Below are 16,960 nucleotides of genomic sequence, written 5' to 3' on the forward strand. Positions count from 1 at the left end.
TAAAAAAAAATTAAGAAGAGCAGCTTGTGAAACCATCCACATCCCTCTGCTTTATCCCCTGTCCCTGGAGGGTATGGATGTATGTGATTATACATATGTCATTGAACATGGGCAGGGAAGGTGGTTAACACACACGGACACACATGCATGAAGAAGCAGCTCAACATATTGATCAAGAAAGTGAGTCCAGGCCGGGCGTGGTGGCTCAAGCCTGTAATCCCAGCACTTTGGGAGGCCGAGACGGGCGGATCACGAGGTCAAGAGATCGAGACCATCCTGGCTAACACGGTGAAACCCCGTCTCTACTAAAAAATACAAAAAAAAAAAAAACTAGCCGGGCGAGGTGGTGGGAGCCTGTAGTCCCAGCTGCTCGGGAGGCTGAGGCAGGAGAATGGCATAAACCCGGGAGGCGGAGCTTGCAGTGAGCTGAGATCCCGCCACTGCACTCTAGCCTGGGCGACAGAGCGAGACTCTGTCTCAAAAAAAAAAAAAAAAGAAAGTGAGTCCATTACTGGAAAGGGGTCCCAATCCAGACCCTAAGAGAAGATTCTTGGATCTCATGCAAGAAATAATTCAGGGAGAGTCCACAGAGTAAAGTGAAAGCAAGTTTATTAAGAAAGTAGGGGAATAAGCTGGACGCAGTGGCTCACGCCTGTAATCCAAGCACTTTGGGAGGCCAAGGTGGGCGGATCACCTGAGGTCAGGAGTTTGAGACCAGTCCAACCAACATAGAGAAACCCCATCTCTGCTAAACACATAAAATTAGCCGCACGTGGTGGTGCATGCCTGCAATCCCAGCTACTCGGGAGGCTGAGGCAGGAGAATTGCTTGAACCCATGAGGCAGAGGTTGCGGTGAGCCGAGATTGAGCCATTGCACTCCAGCCTGGGCAACAAGAGCGAAACGCTGTCTAAAAATAAAAAAATTAGAGGAATAAAAAAATGGCTACTCCATAGACAGAGCAGCCCCTAGGGCTGCTGGTTGCCCATTTTTATGGTTATTTCTTGATGATATGCTAAACAAGGGATGGATTATTCATGCCTCCCCTTTTTAGACCATATAGGGTAACTTCCTGATGTTGTCATGGCATTTGTAAACTGTCAAGGCACTGGTGGGAGTGTAGCAGTGAGGATGACCAGAGGTCACTCTTGTCGCCACCTTGGTTTTGGTGGGTTTTGGCTGGCTTCTTTACTGCAAGCTGTTTTATCCACAAGGTTTTTATGACCTGTATCTTGTGCTGACCCCCTGTCTCATCCTGTGACTTAGAATGCCTTAACCATCTGGGAATGCAGCCTAGCCTCATTTTACCCAGCTCCTATTCAAGATGGAGTTGCTCTGCTTCAAACACCCCTGACAAGTCCACTGCAGAGACAAAACACAGTGATGTAACCCAGGAGCCTGTGCAGTCAGGCCTCAAGGAGGACCAAGGATAGTTAACATCTGAGGTGGTTTATTTTAGCCTCTGCGCCTTCTGCTTGACTCTTGCCTTCACTTTCTTTTGTGAATGTGTGGTAAAATATACACAACATAAAATTGACCATTTTAACTATTTTTTTAATTGTATGGTTCAATTAAGTACATTTGCATTGTTGTGCAACCATCACCACCATCCAGCCACAGCACTTTCTCATCTTCCCAAACTGAAACTCCATACCTATCAGTGTTCCCATTACCCTTGTCCTCTTTTGCCTTTACTTCTGCACATGAGCTATAGAAAGGGCAGACATATCCCTCTGAGGTGCTAAAACAACACGAGGAAACTCAAAGTTTGAAATAATTCAATTGAAATCATTTGAGATTTATACATTAAGACATGAGCAGCCAGGTGCCGTGGCTTTCACCAGTAATCTCAGCACTTTGCAAGGCTGAGGTGGGAGGATCACTTGAGGCTAGGAATTCCTGACCAGCCTAAGCAATATAGCAAGACCCTGTCTCTAAAAAAAATAAATATTAGTGGCTGAGTGCAGTGGCTCACACCTGTAATCCCAGCACTTTGGGAGGCCGAGGCAGGTGGATCACCTGAGGTCAGGAGTTCGAGACCAGCCTGGCCAACATAGTGAAACCCTGCCTCTACTAAAAATACAAAAATTAGCTGGGCTTGGTGGCGCATGCCTGCTACTTGGGAGGTTGAGGTAAGAGAATCAATCACTTGAACCCGGGAAGTGGAGGTTGCAGTGAGCTGAGACTGCACCATTGCACTCCAGCCTGGGCAACAAGAGAGAAACTCTGTCTCAAAACATACATACATACATACATAATAGCTCAATGTGGTGGGGTGCACCTGTAGTGCCAGCCCCTCGGGAGGCTGAGGTGGGAGGATCACTTAAGCCTAGGAAGTCAAGGCTGCAGTGACCCATGATTGCACCACCACACTCCAGCCTGGGTGACAGAGTGAGACCCTGTCTCAAAAATAAATAAATAAATAAATAAATAAATACATGTGCTGAGCCCCTTAGAAGAGATATGTTATGTACATAATACATAACAAAAGTATCAAAGGCTCATAAAATCTCAAACGATACCGAATTGAATTGAGTGAAGTGAACAATGAAAGTCCCTCCTCTCTCCCCTGCCTGATGCCATTTTAAGAAAAATGCCCTGAAGAGTTCGGTATGTCCCCTCTTCCAGACAAGGACTTTTTGTAGTTGTGAATTTGGGCCAGCTTTAAAAATAGAATCCCCAGATAGCTTTCCAGACGAGGTGATTTATGTGATTAGGAAAAACCTCTGTCCAATGTGCCATCTCCCCAAATCATTTTCTCATTTTGCCGTTTTACGGCTGAAATCCTATCATTAACAATTCATTTATTTGGCTTAATGATTTGTCTCTTCTTAAGATGCAAATACCGCTTATAAGACTAACTCTTTAAGCCCTAACCCTCCTGTAAGAATGAGTCTATTTAAATGGAGTCATTTCTTCTTTCTCCTTTATCTCATCATTTGTTTGTTTCCTTCCTTTTATCCATCACCAGCAGAGACTCTGAGTCCCATTAGGACAAGGACTACTTGAGCCTTACTCACTGTCCAGTTCCTGGGATGGAGTGACACAGGATGTATTCAATAAGTATTTGATTGGCTGCGAGACCTTGAGATAATGGACTCAGACATGAGACCCAAGGGTGCTGAGACATAATGGAAGGCAGAAGAAATGTGGTGTGAGCATGCGAGGCTGCCCCCGGATGGCTTTTCAGCTGCTGTGCACTGCCTAGGCTTAGGGCATCTTTCCTTTCAGTGCCTGCTTCAGTGGGAGTCTGTGCCGGTTGTTAAATATTTTGAGTATCACCCCCGGCACCACGATTAAACTTTACTGACCTCATAGTTCTCCTCATGATCTACCCTGTGAATCAAAACTTTACAACTGATTCTTTTTTAAGTTTGAGAAGATGGAAAATCAAAGCAAGATAGCAGTGTCTGAGTTTTTTTGTTTTTGTTTTGTGTCCTCAAAGTTGTTTTATTCTCCCTTTTTCATTTTAACAGCTGTGTAAACATTTAGCCAACAACAACAACAAAAAGCCATGGGAACGGGGTGTGGGGAAAGGATCATATGCAAAGGAATCTGCTGTTTGCAGAAATATTTACGGAACGCCAGCAGCGTTATTCCAGGTGTATACAGCAGATTCACCGGCCCTTGTTAATACCTCCCCAGTGGCGTTTAATTCACTTATTCAGAATTAGGAATTGCAAAGACCCCAGAGTAGGAGAAAGGGAAACTGACTCAATAGAGCTCTTATATATGCCTCATGATGAATACCAACAGTTACCACAGTTTATGATATATTTCTTTCCTTATTTGATGGCTTATGTAATGCCTGTCCTCTCTGCCAGCCTAAAAGCTCCAGCTGAGGTAGAGCTTGTCTACTTCTGTTTGTCACAAAGTGCCTAGCTCCCAGCACAGTGTCTGGCACATAGCATATATGTGCAAATATTTCATGCAAATATTTATAGCATGAAAGAATACACATTATCTCATTTAGTTGGGATAGGCTGTTCTAATGGTATAAATGAATTTTTAAAAAAATTCTCTGCTTGGTCAGGCACAGTGGATCACACCTGCACTTTGGGAGGCTGAGATGGTAGGATTGCTGGAGGCCAGGAGTTCGAGACCAGCCTGGGCAATGTAGCAACAGTGTGACTCTACCAAAAAAAAAAAAAATCATGGTGTGGTGGCACATGCCTGTAGTCCCAGCTACAGGAGGATGAGGCAGGAAGATTCCTTGAGCCCAGGAGTTTGAGGCTGCAGTATGCCATGATCACGACACTGCACTCCAGCCTGGGTGACAGAGCCAGGCCCTCGCTCTTGGAAAAAAAAAAAAAAAAATCTGCTTATTGGCTTGAAATTGGACTGTTAATTTATATTTTTAGTAGCTTTCTCTCAAAGCTTTTAGCCTCTTTCACACTTTTTAATAAAATGAAATTGATTTTCATAGATGATTTAGCTTTCTTCATGAATGGGGTCAACTGTATATAATTAGTGACTATCATAATAGAAGCAGTAGGAAAAGATTGACCCTTACTATTTCCTTTATGAGAAAGTAGTGAAAAATTAAACAGAAGTGGTCTATTTTTTATTTGTTATGTCATCATCATCATCATCTTTAACTGAGCTGTCCCCTTTTGCAATTTAATGAAAATGGATCTTTGTAGCCACTGAGACTGAAATGCTTGCATATCAAGGAAATCACCTTCTTTATCCTAAATCACACTCTTTGCACACAATGAGGAAAAGAGGAGAACTGAATTTTTATGTATTGGATTGCATAGGACACCCAGGGGAACAAGGCTCTAAAGGACTCAAAAATTTGTTGGGGTGAGGTTAGTATGAGGCTAAAAGAAGAGGTGCCAGAATAGGTGCAAAGGAAGCATTTACAGAGCCATAAAAACAGGGCAGTTGTTGATACCAGCTGCAGTACATCTACTGCCCATAGCATTGTCATGGATAATGTGTTTTCTGTCCAAAACCTCATACTCCTCACATTGTGAGGTATAAAGCCAGCGTTATTCTCAGACATTCCTTCCTGGCAGAGAGCAAGGAGGTCCCAGGGTTGCTATGCATCTGTGACAAATCTATCTAGAATAGCATGTACACTTTTGACCCCTAGGTCTTAACAGGGATAGAGGGAAAAGTTGACTATGATGAAAAGGTCACCCATTCTCAAAGGGTTAAAAGGCAGGATGAAGTAGACTAAATCTCACAGAGCTTGGTAAATGAGGAACACATAAGAAGATGCTGGAGGAAGAAGTAAATTGTTAGAAGCGAAATATGAAAAGACAAAAAGCATGTTCTTGAGGAGGAGTTTGGTGTGGCTAATTTTCACAACTTGCTGATGATCCAAGGACAGAGGAAAATCTGGGAGAGAAGCATCTGAGGATCCACGATGCTGACTTTTAGGCTGGTATATGTTTTGTGTGGTACCTACTTCTGCAGATGTTCTCTCTTGGAAACTGTAATGCCTTGCAGGTATGTCATTTCAGAGAATGAGAGTGACATGTGTTAGGTTGAAACCTACAATGAGGCCGGGCGCAGTGGCTCACGCTTGTAGTACCAGCACTTTGGGAGGCCGAGGCTGGCAGATCACGAGGTCAGGAGTTCAAGACCAGCCTGGCCAACATGGTGAAACCCCATCTCTACTAAAAATACAAAAATTAGCCAAGCATGATGGTGCATGCCTGTAATACCAGCTACTCAGGAGCCTGAGGCAGGAGAATTGCTTAAACCAGGACCCGGGAGGTGGAGGTTGCTGTGAGCCGAGATTGCACCACTGCACTCCAGCCTGGGCTACAGAGCAAGACTCTGTCTCAAAAAAAAAAAGAAAAGAAAAAAAAAAAAGAGAAAAGAAAGAAACCTATAATGAACACAGGAGAAGCAAAGATGAGACTTAGGTAAGGATATGCTGGTAAGACAGCAGATGTCATTTCATATGTGATGGGCCCCACACGACCAGCAGGGAGTGTGGTGATTCCAGAAAGCATTAATCATTACGGCATGCACTTTTACAACACACATTCTTGCAAGTACTCTATATAATGATTACTGTGCTTCCTACTTTGCATCTGTTACCACATTTGATTGTCACAATAATCCTATGAAATGGATACTGTTATCTACTTAAATCAGGCTGATGTTAGGTACTGGTAGGAAATTAAAAGACAGAAGAAAGCAGCTTCATGATTCAACTCCAGCAAGGAGCATGTTGGCCACCTATGTATCATTCATGGCAAAAGAGAATTTTGAGGGGGGGAAAATAAAGTGAGAGAGAGGAATAAAGCATGTCACCTCATATTTTCACAGCTACTTTTCTATTTGGAAATCACACTTACATCATTTCCTGTTTGATAACTACAAAGAATTTGCCAGCTGCCATAAAGACAGCTGCATGAAGCAGATTCTTTGCAGTGTAGACTGAGCCTGTCCATGGGAATGTGAACTTGGATATTGACTGAGCCTAATGGGGTGGAGGTGGAAGACTGAGGTGTTGGAATTGTTAGAGGAGGGTGAATGTGCAAAATAAGCTGGAGCTGGAAAATGGAATTTTCTGGTTGGATATATTATCACTTCTAATAATTTTGGAGTTATTTTAGGAAATAGAAGGAAAGAGTAGATTCTGGGTAGTACAATGGACTGAATGATTGTTTCTGCATAACAATTTATATACTGAAATGCTAATCCCAATATGGTGATATTTGGAAGCAGGGCCTGGGGTGGGGGTAAGGGTAATTAGGTCATGAGGGTGGGTCATTAGGTCATGAAAGGTCATTAGGTCATGATGGGAACTAATGACCTAATTAGATGACCTAATTCATGATGAATGGGATAGTCCCCTTCTTAGAAGAGTCAAGGGAGCTAGCTAGCTCCTTCCACCATATGAGGATACAATGAGAATATAGCCATCTACAAACCAGGAAGTGGGCCCTCATCAGACACCAGGTCTCCCAACCCCTTGATTTTGTACTTACTAGACTCCAGAACTGTGAGAAATAATGTTGTTCTTTAAGCCACTCAGTCTATGGTAATTTGTTATAGCAGCCAGAATTGACTAAGATGGATGAGCAATTGGCAATTCCCATAGCAGTACAAGTGGATACAACAAAAGTCATGACAGTGGTACACTAATGACTTAGAGTTTGGAAAAATTACTGTGAATGAATCAAATGCTCACAAATATAACATTAGAAAGAAATGAAGAAGAGGAAATCCCTGAGCAGAGCTTCTCATAGCTTGGAGGTTACTTTGGCAGATGTACCTTTATTCAGGTCAACTGATCTCAGCGAGCATTTGTGATATCATTGTAGACACTGGCTAAATGATTAAGTAATAAAGGGCTATAATCCAGTATCAGGATGAATTACATGGGTCAGTGATTCCCAAAGCAGGCTGCACATCAGAGTCCTCAAAAGAGGGTGTATAAATACAGATGTGTGGTCTCAATTCCTGGATACCAGGATTCAGTGACTCAGGGATTCAAGAATCTATTTATAGCAAATACCCAGTGATACAAGGCAGGGAATCCAAGGAGACTGGTCACTGGTAGAAAATGAGTAGTATATACATTATGATGATAGTGATGGTAACTGATGTTTATTACAGATATGCTCAAACAATAATATGCAGAAGACTTACCCAGGCACCTCCCTATAGATCTAGATTTCTGTGAGACACCCACAGCACTTTTGAATAATTGGATCCCAGGAGGAGCAGACTTCTGAATTTGTAACCAGCAACCCCGCTCATTCTGAAGCAGATAACCTACCAATGAAATTTTGAGAAACATCTTTAAATACATTATCTAATTCCATCCTCCTAACAGTCTTAGAGAAGTAATATCCCCATTTTACACATGAGGAAACTGCAGCATGGAGAAGATGAGTAACTTCTTTAAGATCACAGTGAAAATAACTAAGCTGAGTTGCGAACTAGAAGTGTCAGATAAGATTTATGTCCTTACTACTATATTCCCTCCTTGCTGCCAGGAAGTCAGACGAAAAAAAAAATGGCTATTCCCAGTTGGGGCAGGTTTTATGAAGGAGTTTAAAGCAGGGTAAGTGGGCTTCAGAATTTGTTTGTCACTTGGTCCTTGGAATACAGTTTTACGATTTCTCTAAAATCAATTCTTGTTTGTTTTTGTTTGGTTGGTTAGTTGTAAAGCTTTGATAGATCGCACTGGAAGCAAGCATGTTGATGTTTTGTTCATATAGTAAATGGTATTATGGTGTCTGACATTACTGAATAGCCATAATGCCAGGCCATGAGTTTAGGAAATGTTGGTGTGATGTGGAGGCCAGACACTCCCTACATTTTAACATTTTCTTCCTTCAAAGAACTTCTGGTTTTCTTTTTTGACAGAAAAATAAAATGAGGAAGTAGACAAGGAAGCCCACAAACATGCCCCACCTTTTATCCTTTGAAAACAAAACACAGGATATTGAAGCATACATTTTTTTTTCCCAAAGAGCTTGCTCTGTTTGGATTTAGCAATAATGTTCTCTCTCCTTCAAAAGATAGCTTTTTTAAAAAAAAATTGTCAATTTCTGCACATCAGCATCCCTTTAAAGGGCATCTTTCCTGGAAGTTAAGGAAGTAAAGGCTGTAAGTCAAAGCTAACTTGTTTACCAAATAGAGACTTTAATTGAAATGGCCCTTTGGAGTTAATGAAAGTAAAATAGCTTTCCCCACTACATTGAGAGGAGGCTAATTTAATTATCTGTGAGCGTCACAGATTAGAAGCAGCCTTTCATCCATTTCTGGAAGCTGAGTATGGACTGCTCACACCTAATGAAGGAAAATGGGAATTGGAGCCATGGGTGGGCGAAGAAGGTCCGTGAGACAGCGCATAGATCTCAGGCTTCTGAGCGCTTCAAACAATGATGCTTAAACAGTTTACAGTATTCATTGGCGGGGGGACCTAAGGCACAGTTGACTAGGTGTGACTTTAGTTGCTCAGAGTTCAGCAAGTATCTGTTGAACACCGCTGTACTCCAGTCATTCCGCAGGGGCTAAGGATATGTAAGGTATGGAACCATGATACACAAAGGACAGGCATCCCACACAAGATTAAATTTTCCAGAGTCTTATTTTTCAGAACTAGAAGAAATTAGTAAAGGAGTGGGAAATGGATAGTAGGTTGGGCCAGAGGATTATTGTGGAGATCTTTATAATTTGTGAGAACTGTGCCTCAAGAACTTTGAAAGGTACTGAACTCTAAAAGCTGCCACATACAATTTTCCTCCCATAAAACATTAGTTTTCTTTTTGTTATTGTTGTTGGGTTTTTTGTTTGTTTGTTTCCTGAGACAGAGTCTCACTCTGTTGCCCAGGCTGGAGTGCAGTGGTGCGATCTTGGCTCACCACAACCTCTGCCTCCCGGGTTCAAGCGATTCTCCTGCCTCAACCTCCCGAGTAGCTGGCATTATAGGCATGTGCCACCACACCCAGCTGATTTTTGTATTTTTAGTACAGACAGGGTTTCACCATGTTGGCCAGGCTGGTCTTGACCTCCTGGCCTCAGGTGATCCACCCGCCTCGGCCTCCCAAAATGCTGGGATTATAGGTGTGAGCCACCACACCCAGCCATATAGGGATTCTTAAAACTTACATAAAGGAAAATAAAAAACAATAATGAACCTCCAGTTTCAACAACTGTCACTATTTTATCTACCTTGTTTCCCCCATCTGCCCATTTTTAGAAGGGACAAGGGAGGGATTTTAAAGCAAATTCCAGACTTCCTGTCATTTCGCTCCATACATTATTTTTCAACTTAAATTCATTGCCAACTGAGGTAGTCACAATAACGTTCCCCACAAGGACGTCCGCGTCCTAACCCCCAGAACCTGTAAGTGTGTTGACTTACCTGGGAAAGAGAACTTTGCAGATGCAATGAAGTTTAGGATCTTGAGATGGAGAGAAGATCCCGGATCATCCAAATGGGCCCAGTGTCATCACAAGTGTCCTTATAAAAGGGAGGCAGGAGAGTCAGAAGCAAGAGAAGGCAATGTGGTGACGGAAACAGCGGGAAGAAAGGTAACATGATGCAGAGCCATGAGCCAAGGGATGTGGGGGACCCAGAAGCAGGAAAAGGCACAGAAGTGGGTTCTCCCCAGAGCCTGCAGAAGGAACCAGCCCTGCCAACACCAAGATTTCAGGATATCTGACTTCCAGCACTACAGGATAGCAAATACCACCAAGTTTGTGGAAACTTCTTGCAGCACCAATAGGAAACGAATACACTAGCTTTTAAACATAGGGAAAGTTTACATAAAAACATTCAGATTCCTGGCTTCTCTTGAAACACTGGAAGATTTGGCAATGCCATGCCCACCATCATTCCTGGTAATAGTTGACTGATTCCTGAAAAGAGGTTATCTCATAAGTGAAATGGAAGTTATTTCTCTTTGTATACCTGGTCCTCTGTAATAATCTGAATTTATGACTCATTTTCTAGAAGATTCTGTGGTTAATATAGCTAGTGTAACATTGCTTAAGGGATGTGTTTTGTGTCCAGTGTTTTCTATCCCATGAGCTGGAAAGGTCAAGAGCCACTTAACTTCCTAGACTGCAGATATCTCAAAAAGTTTGGGAGTTGCTAATGCTGTTTCATAGCCTAACTTTGATAGTGACTCAAATGCTGTTTCATAGCCTACTGTATTCGTGTTATATGTTGTTAAACATATGACGCGTTTGATTTTAAACTGCACAGCATATTACATTGGACTTCACTCTTTTAGAAACTTGCAAATATCTGCCCTGGGGTGAGCAAAAAACACCAGCGAAAAACCAGCATTTGCTAACGTAACAGAATCATGCAAACTGAATTGATAGAATAATGGAAATGTTTCACCTCCTTTAGAGAACAGACTATGTTTCATTTACTAGCCCTTCAATTGTGCAATAAAGAGTAAACATAAGGGACCAATTTTGCCCCAGCCACTTGTTATAAATAGAAAGGTCTCTTACTGGAACAACATATTAAGGGTTATGACTCATTTCCACCTTAGTCTTCAATTACTTTAATCAGATGTGAGGCTTGGGGAATAAAGAGCTTTGATTATTAAGAGGGGAATTTAGGAATTTGGACCAACATACTGACATCTGGCCTGAGTGAAGCCTCACATGCCAGGAGGCAGGAAAGAACGACAGAACGAAGAACCCCAAAGAGAAGTATGTGCACTGAGCTGGGCCCGTGCACTCCAACTGAGAGGAGACAGTCCAAACGAGCTCCCCACATGAGCCACATGAGTGACTTTATAATTCTAACTGCCTGTGCTTAGCCAGGACATAACCTCTCAGAACCACAGTTTCTTCTTCCGTAAATGGGGATAATAATAAATACCTTAAAGTGTTGCTGAAAGGATTAAGAGTGGTGAACTACAGCATAGTGCTCAAATGCCCTTGTAAGGGCTGCCATTAAAAAGTACCATAAACTGGGTGGCTTACACTACAGAAATGTATAGTCTCACAGTCCTGGAGGCTAAAATTCTGAGATGAAGGTGTCAGCTGGGTTGGTTCTTTCTGACGACTATAAGGAAGAATGTGTTTCATGCCTGTCTCCTGGCTTCAGGTGACCACCAGATTGCTGGCAATCTCTGGCATTCCTTGGCATGGAAACGTATCACCCTGGTCTCTTCCTTCATGCTCACGTGGCCTCTTCCTTGTGTACATGTCTGTGTACACCTTTCCCCTTTTATTAGCACACCAGTCATGGTGGATTAGGGGCCCAACCTATTCCAATACGACCTCATCCCAACTTAACTAATTACATCTGCAACGACCCTGTTTCCAGATAAGGTCACATTCTGAGGTACTGGGGTCAAGACTTCAACATATGAATTTTGGGGAACACAATTTAACCCACAATAAGACTCATCAGAGTAGACTGTCATACATGTTCACTCCCTCAGCCCTTTCCTCCGTTGATAGAAAGAATTCTTTCCCTGTCACATAGATTTTTAAATCACCAGCTTTAAATGACTCAAAATCAAACATATTACATTTTCCCTAAATCTCTTTTCTCCTAACTGCTCTTCTAACTTACTACACTTTTTTTTTTTTTTTTTTTTTTTTTTGAGATGGAGTTTCACTCTGTCGCCCAGGCTAGAGTACAGTGGTGCGATCTCGGCTCACTGCAACCTCCGCCTCCTGGGTTCGAGCAATTCTCCTGCCTCAGCCTCCCGAGTAGTTGGGACTACAGGCACCCACCACCGTGCCCAACTAATTTTTGTAATTTTAGTAGAGACGGGGTTTCACAGTGTTGGCCAGCCTGGTCTCGAACTCCTGACCTCAGGTGATCCGCTCACCTCGGCCTCCCAAAGTGCTGGGATTACAGGCATGAGCCACCATGCCTGGCCCTAACTTACTACACTTTTAAGAGATCCAAAGGTAGAGCAAATCTCAAACAATTCTGACCTAATTGAATTGGTCATAATTCAATTGAAACATAATATTGTATAATTCAGGCAGGGCATGGACTTGAAAGTTGCTTTTAGACTTTGCTCAGAGAAAGATGAGCTAAGCAAACAGGTAAACAGATGAAAAGGGAATGTTTACAGGTTTAAAGAACAATCCATTACAAAGCACTAGAAGGAATTTATTTTCATACAAAAAAGAAGCCTTCATTTTCAACAGCTGGTACTTTGAAGCTGTCCTGAGGCAATGGCTGTGTCCCCTGGGAGACCCGGGTGTTCCCAGTTGAGCCAAGACACTGAGGGTGTGTGGCCAATAAATATTTTGACTCTAAATGGGATCGTTGCTGAGAAAGCCTTCTAGGAGTCAAAAGACTTCTCATAAAGTCATCCCTTTATAAGAGAAGGGATGATGAGGAAAGCAAGTCTAGATCCAGAAATCTGGATCTGGGAGGTGAAAACAGTTTCACAGTCATGGAGTCAGGGTTTCTCTGGAGGGAGGGAAGGGACACAATAAGCTGTCAAGGAGTAAAAACAACGTAGTCACAGAGAATGCACACAAAATCATTCACCGTGGAAATGGCAAGGGGGGCACACAGCAAATCCAGTTTGTGGTCTAAGTTCATGGCCAGCCAGGATTTCTCCCAGGGTGCTGCGTGGGGCGGGTGGGAGATCGTAGTAGGAGCTGGTAATGTAATGACTCACCCTTTCTCCCTTCTTTGGCTCCCAACTGAGAACCAGAAGGAATGATGAACTAATGGGAATCAACAACAATAATAACAAGCAAACACATTAATAGCTGAGCAAGTGCCCAGTAAGCGCTAATGCCAAACTCTAGATAAATGTCAGATTATACAGAGCATGGCCTAAGCCATGTGTCTTGCCTCCTGTGCACTCTGGAATGCTGAGGTCTACAAAGTGAGTTAACGGGGTGGACCAAACTGGCTAGTCTGCCCCAGGGTCAGCCAGGTGTGTGTGTTCTCACTGTGCAGACACAGGGACTTGAGTGATAGGGTAGTGATCACAGACACCCACTGCTGACAAACGTGACAATGCCTCCTATTAAAAGAGGCCAATGACAGTTCTTAGGTCTGAACAATCAGATTAATAACGCTTCTTTCCTCGGAGGGGAGTTAAGTAGAAAGAAAGAAATGGGGGACACTCTTTCTCCCTGAAGTAATCCTTCAGCAGGGCTCCAATCGGCTTTTCCAGAGGCGAGGGAGGGTGTAGGGTGGCCACTCAGCTAAAACTTATCGAGCCACAGCCTCAGGCAAATGGGTCCGTTTCTTGCAATTTATTAGTCCAACTTAATTGTGTTTATCTTGAACGTACAGTAAAACAGGGATGCAGAGTAACCCAAGTAGAATCTAACAGCCTTTTTTTTTTTGAGACCGAGTCTCACTCTGTCACCCAGGCTGGAGTACAGTGGCCTGGCCTCAGCTTGCTGCAACCTCCGCCTCCCGGATTCAAGCAATTCTCCTGCCTCAGCTTCCTGAATAGCTGGGATTACAGGTCCAGCTAATTTTTGAATTTTTAGTAGAGACGGGGTTTACACCATGTTGGTCAAGCTGGTCTCGAACTCCTGACCTCATGATCTGCCCACCTTGGCCTCCCAAAGTGCTGGGATTACAGGCGTGAGCCACTGCGCCCAGCCGCCACTTAATAGTTTTGAACCTTAATCTCATCTTCTATAAAGTGGGAACAGTAACACCTGTTTTTCATAGTGATTTAAACCTTTTAAATAGTATATCTTTAGAGAAAGAGTTCAAGCGATTCTCCTGCCTCAGCCTCTCAAGCAGCTGGGACTACAGGTGTGCACCCCCATGCCCGGCTAATTTTTGTATTTTTACTAGAGACAGGGTTTCACTATGTTGGCCAGGCTGGTCTCTAATTCTTGACCAGTTTGTGGTCAGGAGGCCCACCTTGGCCTCCCAAAGTACTGGGATTATAAGTGTGAGCCACTGCGCCCGGTCAAACTCCAATAGGAATTTTTTTTTTTTTTTAGACAGCATCTCACTCTTGTCGCCCAGGCTAGAGTGCAATGATCCAATCTTGGCCCACTGCAACCTCCGCCTCCCAGGTTCAGGCAATTCTCACGCCTCAGCTGCCCAAGTAGCTGAGATTACAAGCGTGTGCCACCACGTCAGGCTAATTTTTGTATTTTTAGTAGAGACAGGGTTTTACCATGTTGGCCAGGCTGGTCTCGAACTCCTGACCTCAGGTGATCTGCCCTCCTTGGCCTTCCAAAGTGCTGAGATTACAAGTGTGAGCCACCGCGCCTGGCCTACCAACAACCATTTTAAAGCAAGAAAAGACATTGGAACCACTTAACTGGAATGCATTTTGGAGTGTATCCATTTTGAAATACTGTCTCATTAGCAGTGAGCAAATGAGGCGAAGCAATTGAAAGGCCAAGTTCATGTGGTTGACATGGCCCTGTGCTATGATGAAGCCTACACAGACCTTCCTCTGCCTTCTACCTCCTCTTCCTGCAATGCTGTAGGTAGAGAGGAGATTTAAAACCTGGGCTGCACACTTATCTCCTTAGATATGTGTGCTCTGCCCTAAGGTTGGCTTCATTATGAAGTCCCAGACACCAAGGCATTACTTTTAATAGAGTCATCTAGGGCCTCTGTTAGAGTACATTAGCATCTGACCTTCTGCATGCTCAGTAAATAAGATAACTTGTAAAACATCTACTCCGTTTCTGCAAGTATGCAAAGGGAAAAAAGAAAACTGGAAAACTGACCGAAAATATAGTGGGTTTGGGCCACTTTCTTATTATTAATTTCCTGTCTTTATGCCTTAGTAGGAAGTTCTGAGGACAGGATGCCCAGGAATTTTGATAGTCTTGTGACCTTTCTGGTTTAAATAGTGCAACACCAGGCCTCTTTTGTCTCTTTACCTCCTTCCTTATCTCAATAGAAGACATATGTTTCTTTGACATATTTTTATTACAGCATTTAGAAAATTACATAAGTAGGTCAGGTGAGGTGGCTCACGCCTGTAATCTCAGTACTTTGGGAGGCCAAGGCGGGTGGATCCCCTGAGGTCAGGAGTTTGAGAACAGCCTGGCCAACATGGTGAAACCCCATCTCTACTAAAAAAAATACAAAAATTAGCTGGGAGTGGTGGCACACCTGTAATCCCAGCTACTTGGGAGGCTGAGGCAGGAGAATCGCTTGAACCTGGGAGGCGGAGGTCGCAGTGAGCTGAGATCATGCCACTGGACTCCAGCCTATGCAAGGAGTGAGACTCTGTCAAAAAAATAAAAAAAGAAAAAAAAAATCCATAAGTAATTCCTATTTGTGGTTTATTTTCAATAAAATAATAAAACAAAAATTACCCAAAATTCTATCCTTTGGAGATAATTATTTCCGTGTGTAGTTCTATGAAAAAAAAAAAGTTACCAAGATGTTTCACTGTTTTAGAAGCTGCTTTTCCCAAACAACACTATATATAGTTTTTTCTTTCCCAGGAAAACACTGTTTTGCATTCTATCACTATAGATCAGTTTGCATTTTCTATAATTTTATTCAGTATGCATATTTTTCTTTCTTTTGTGTGGCTTCTCTCACTCTGCAAAATTATTTTGAGATTCATCCATGGTGTTGCATGTACCAATAGTTTATTCCCTTTTTCTGGCTAAATATTATTGTTCCATTGCATAGATACACAATTAGCTTATGCATTCACCTATTGACGGACATTTGGGCTTTTTGAACTATGGATACTAAAAACTACTAAGAATATTTCTATACAAGTTTACATATGGCCACATATTTCATTTCTCTTGGGTTAATAATATCTAGGAGTAAAATCACTAGATCAAATGGTAAATGCATGTTTAAAAGAAACTGCCACAGCATTTTTCAAAATGGTTATCCCATTATTCAGTCTCAACAATGTATGAGAATTTCAGTTTCTTTACATCCTCATTAACACTTGGTATGGTCAGTCATTTTAATTCCATTCATTTTAATAAGGGTGTAGTGATATCTCATGTAGTTTAAATTGCATTTCCCTAATGACTATGTTTGCACATCTTTTAACGTGCTTATTTGAGGTTTGTGTGTATCTTCATTGCTGAACTGTCTGTTTATATTCATTTTTGTTGAGTTTCTTTCTTATTACTGAGTTTTGAGAGTACTGTATGTATTCTGGATGTAACCACCCAAGGGGTTCACCTTGCCAGCTGCCTAGACAGAGCCGATTCATCAAGACAGGGGAATTACAATAGAGAAAGAGTAATTCACGCCGAGCCAGCTGTGCCAGAGACCAGAGTTCTATTATTACTCAAATCACTCTCCCCAGCATTCAGGGAGCAGAGCTTTTAAGGATAACTTGGTGGGCGGGGGGAAGCCAGTGAGTCAGAAGTGCTGATTGGTCAGAGATGAAATCACAGGGAGTCAGAGCTGTCTTCTTGTGCTCAGTCAGTTCCAGGGTGGGAGCCACAAGAGCAGATGAACCAGTTTATTGATCTGGGTGGGCCCAGCTGATCCATCAAGTACAGGGTCTACAGAATATCTCAAGCACTGATTTTAGGAGCAGTTTAAGGAGGGTCAGAAT

The 16,960-nt window shown here is 42.7% G+C and overlaps 2 protein-coding genes across 2 annotated transcripts in view; both read left to right on the plus strand.

Annotated features, from left to right (window-relative positions):
* The window catches only part of SNTB1 (syntrophin beta 1), a 279,233-nt gene that overhangs the window by 208,120 nt on the left and 54,153 nt on the right, over positions 1 to 16,960 (plus strand). The window lies entirely within an intron of this gene.
* The window catches only part of MRPL13 (mitochondrial ribosomal protein L13), a 205,760-nt gene continuing 195,027 nt past the window's right edge, over positions 6,228 to 16,960 (plus strand). Inside the window, exon 1 of the mRNA XM_050801633.1 lies at positions 6,228 to 6,237. The gene's annotated coding sequence lies outside the window, so the exon portion shown is untranslated. The remainder of the gene's footprint in view (positions 6,238 to 16,960) is intronic.

Source organism: Macaca thibetana, chromosome 8 (genome assembly GCF_024542745.1).
Source record: "Macaca thibetana thibetana isolate TM-01 chromosome 8, ASM2454274v1, whole genome shotgun sequence".
Lineage (NCBI taxonomy): Eukaryota > Metazoa > Chordata > Mammalia > Primates > Cercopithecidae > Macaca > Macaca thibetana.